The sequence below is a fragment of the Arachis hypogaea genome, chromosome 18, assembly GCF_003086295.3.
Source record: "Arachis hypogaea cultivar Tifrunner chromosome 18, arahy.Tifrunner.gnm2.J5K5, whole genome shotgun sequence".
NCBI lineage: Eukaryota > Viridiplantae > Streptophyta > Magnoliopsida > Fabales > Fabaceae > Arachis > Arachis hypogaea.
In genome coordinates this window covers 32,613,473-32,617,976 of record NC_092053.1, presented here as the reverse complement: position 1 = coordinate 32,617,976, position 4,504 = coordinate 32,613,473, and the positions used below count along the sequence as shown (strand labels likewise).

The 4,504-nt window shown below is 33.5% G+C and overlaps 1 non-coding gene across 1 annotated transcript; it reads left to right on the top strand.

Moving 5' to 3' along the window:
* The first annotated feature begins 245 nt into the window (after positions 1-245).
* On the top strand, positions 246-353 carry LOC112774934 (small nucleolar RNA R71). Its single transcript, XR_003189387.1, has one exon. It is a non-coding gene; the product is annotated as a small nucleolar RNA R71 (small nucleolar RNA).
* Positions 354-4,504: the final 4,151 nt, after the last annotated feature.

The following is a 4,504-nucleotide window of genomic DNA, read 5'->3' as shown; positions in this document are numbered from 1 at the left end:
TTCTGAGCCAATATTACATTCAGAGTATCAATCTCAAGAACTCCTTTCTTCTGAGTCATCCCATTATTCACATGATTTCTTTCAGAAGTGTACATGAACTGGTTATTTGCAACCATCTCAATGAGTTCCTGGGCTTCTGCAGGCATTTTCTTCAGATGAAAAGATCCACCAGCAGAGTGGTCCAATGACATCTTGGACAATTCAGACAGACCATCATAGAATATACATAAGATGCTCCATTCTGAAAGCATGTCAGAAGGACACTTTCTGATCAATTGCTTGTATCTTTCCCAAGCTTCATAGAGGGATTCACCTTCCTTCTGTCTGAAGGTTTAGACTTTCACTCTAAGCTTGCTCAACTTTTGAGGTGGAAAGAATTTGGCCAAGAAAGCATTGACCAACTTTTCCCAAGAGTTCAGGCTTTCTTTAGGTTGTGAGTCCAACCATATCCTAGCTCTGTCTCTTACAGCAAAGGGAAAAAGCATAAGTTTGTAGACCTCAGAATTAACCCCATTGGTCTTAACAGTGTCACAGATTTGCAAGAATTCAGCTAAGAACTGATGAGGATCTTCCAATGAAGTCCATGAAACTTGCAATTCTGCTGCATTAGAGAAACTAATTGAGGCTTAAGCTCAAAGTTGTTTGCTCCAATTGCAGGGATTGAGATGCTTCTTCCATAAAAGTCATAAGTTGGTGTAGTAAAGTCACCAAGCATCTTCCTTGCATCTCTACCATTGTTGTTATTTTCGGCTGCCATATTTTCTTCTTTTTTGAAAATTTCTATTAGGTCCTCTCCAGAGTATTGTGCTTTAGCTTCTCTTAGCTTCCTCTTCAGAGTCCTTTCAGGTTCAGGATCAGCTTCAACAAGAATGTTCTTAATCCTTGTTCCTGCTCATATGAAAAAGAAGAGAATAGAAAAGAAGAGGAATCCTCTATGTCACAGTATAGAGATTTCTTTATGTAAGTAGAAGAATAGAAGAATAGAATGAAGAAGGGAGAAGAAGAAGAATTCGAACACAGAGAGAGGGAGAGGGTTTGAATTTTAAGAATAAGAGAAGTGTTAGTAATTAAATAAATAAATAGAAAGAGATAAGAGAGAGAGAGAGGATTTGAATATTACTTTAAAAGAAAAGAAAAATATTTTTGTTTTTATTTTAATTATTAGTTGGAATTTGAAATTTAAGAGAGAAAATAAATTAAAATTAGAATTTAAAATAATTAGTTAATTAAAAAGAATTTTGAAAAAGTGGTTAGTGATTTTCGAAAACTAGAGAGAGAGAAAAGTAGTTAGGTGGTTTTGAAAAGGATAAGAAATAGTAAACTTTTAAAATCAAATAAAAAAATCAAGTAGTTAATTGAAAAAGATTTGAAAATAAATTTTGAAAAGATAAGAAGTTAGAAAAAGATTTGAAATTAAATTTTGAAAAAGATATAATTGAAATTTATTTTGAAAAAGATTTGAAAAGGAAATTAAAGATTTGATTTTTGAAATTAAAGTTGATTACTTGACTAACAAGAAACTAAAAGATATGATTCTAGAATTTAAAGATTGATCCTTTCCTAATAGGCAAGTAACAACTTGAAAATTTTTTAATCTAAACATTAAATGTTAGTAATGATTTTGAAAATATGAAATAAAAATAAGAAAAAAATTTTGAAAATTAATTTTTGGATTTTCGAAAACATGAAAAAAAAATGAAAAAGATTTGATTTTTGAAAAAGATTTGAAAAGATAGAATTTTTAAATTGAAATTTTGATTTGACTAACAAGAAACAGCTAAATTTTAAAATTTTTGACTAAGTCAACCCAAAATTTTGAAATTTATGAGTAAAACAAGGGAAATATATTATTTTTTATTTTTGAATTTTTAATGAGGAGAGAGAAATAGAAAAAAAGATATCATTTTGTTATTTTTCTCTTTTTTTTTTCCATTAAACAGCAAAAATGAAACAAAACATAAAAATTTAAGATCAAAACAATAAATGCATGCAAGAACACTTGAATGTCAAGATGAACACCAAGAACACTTTGAAAATCATGATGAACATCAAGAACATATTTTTGGAAATTTTTAAGAAAAGAAAGACATGCAAGACACCAAACTTAGAAATTTTTAATGTTTAGATACTAATAATTAAAAATTGCATAAGAAAAATAAGAAAAGACTCAAAACATGAAAATATAAAGATCAAACAAGGAAAATCATCAAGAACAACTTGAAGATCAATGAAGAACACAATGCATATATTTTTGAAAAATTAAAGAAAAATTAAAATATGCAATTGACACTAAACTTAAAATTTGACACAAGACTCAAACAAGAAACACAAAATATTTTTGGTTTTATGATTTTAATAAACTTTTTTTTGTATTTTTCAAAAATATTTTGGAAAAAGAAAATAAATAAATTCAAAATTTTTAACAAGAATTCCAGGATTCGTGCAATGTTAGTCTAAAGTTTCGGTCCAATAGAATTAGACATGGCCAAGTGGCCAGCCAAGCTTCAGCAAAACAAATACAGATATGTCCTTTCTTTAATGGAAAGTGGAAACCTCGATCCAAAAGATTAGACATGGCTTAAGAGCCAGCCAGGTTTCAACATATCTCAAGAAGCTCTAGAATTCATTCTTAAAAATTCTGAAGAACAGATTTTTTTTTGAATTTTTTTCGAAAACTAAAATTTTTTTTTCGAAAATAAAATAAAAAGCTTAAACACAAAATAAAATTACCTAATCTAAGCAACAAGATGAACCATCATTTGTCCAAACTCGAACAATCCCCGGCAATGGTGCCAAAAACTTGGTGTGGGAAATTATGATTCACACTTTTCACAACTCCGCACAACTAACCAGCAAATGCACTGGGTCGTCCAAGTAATAAACCTTACGTGAGTAAGGGTCGATCCCACGGAGATTGTCGGCTTGAAGCAAGCTATGGTCATCTTGTAAATCTCAGTCAGGCGGATTCAATTGGTTATGAGGTTTTGATAATTAAAAAATAAATAAAACATAAAATAAGATAAAGTTACTTATGTAATTCATTGGTGGAAATTTCAGATAAGCGTCTGGAGATGCTTTGTTGCTTCTGAACCTCTGCTTTCCTATTGCCTTCTTTCAACCATGTGTGCTCCCTTCCATGGCAAGCTGTAGGATCCTCTCAGTGAAAATGGTCCTCTACGGTTTCTGCACGGCTAATCAACTGTCGGGATTCTCGTCTCGGATGAAAAATACCAAGCACAGCTACCGCATGGCTAATTATCTGTCGGTTCAAGCTAGCGTCGGAATAAGATCTAGTGATCCTTTTGCACACTGTCACTGCACCCAACATTCGCAGGTTTGAAGCTCGTCACAGTCATCCCTTTCCAGATCCTACTCGGAATACCACATACAAGGTTTAGACTTTTCGGATCCCAAGAATGCTGCCAATTGGTTCTAGCCTATACCACGAAGATACTAATCTCACGGACTCGGCCCGTGTATTAGATACCCAAGAGATACGCACTTAAGCTGTCGCCCAATGACTACGTTGAGCTCAGATAGAACGGAAGTGGTTGTCAGGCACGCGTTCATAGAATTGAGAATAATGATGAGTGTCACGGATCATATCATTCTCCAGATTGAATTACGAGTGAGTATCTTAGAATAGAATCAAGCATTATTGAATAGAAAACAGTAGTAATTGCATTAATTCATGAAGAACAGCAGAGCTCTCCACCTTAATCTATGGGGTGTAGAAACTCCACCGTTGAAAATACATAAGTGAAAAAGGTCTAGGCATGGCTGAATGGCCAGCCCCCAAAACGTGAACAATGGTCTCAACTCCAAAGTTTGAAAACTGGATACGAATACAATAGTAAAAAGTGCTATTTATACTAAACTAGTTACTAGGGATTACAGAAAATGAGTAACTAAGTGCAGATAGTGCAGAAATCTACTTCCAGGGCCCACTTGGTGTGTGCTTGGGCAGAGCCTTGAGCTTTACACGTGCATAGGCTATTCCTAGAGTTAAACGCCAGCTTGGGTGCCAGTTTGGACATTTAACTCCAATTCTGGTGCCAGTTTGGGCATTTTACGCCAGAAAGTTTTAGGCTGGCTTTGAACTCCAGTTTGGGCCATCAAATCTCGGGCAAAGTATGGACTATTATATATTGCTGGAAAGCCCAAGATGTCTACTTTCCAACGCAATTAAGAGCGCGTTAATGGGGCTTCTGTAGCTCCAGAAAATCCACTTTGAGTGCAGGAGGGTCAGAATCCAACAGCATCTGCAGTCCTTTTTCAGCCTCTAAATCAGATTTTTGCTCAGGTCCCTCAATTTCAGCTAGAAAATACCTGAAATTACAGAAAAATACACAAACTCATAGTAAAGTCCAGAAATCTTATTTTTGCATAAAAAATAATAAAAATGTAATAAAAAATAATTAAAACATATTAAAAACTATGTAAATACAATGCCAAAAAGGGTATAAATTATCTGCTCATCACTAACCTGGGAGAGGGTGTGAAA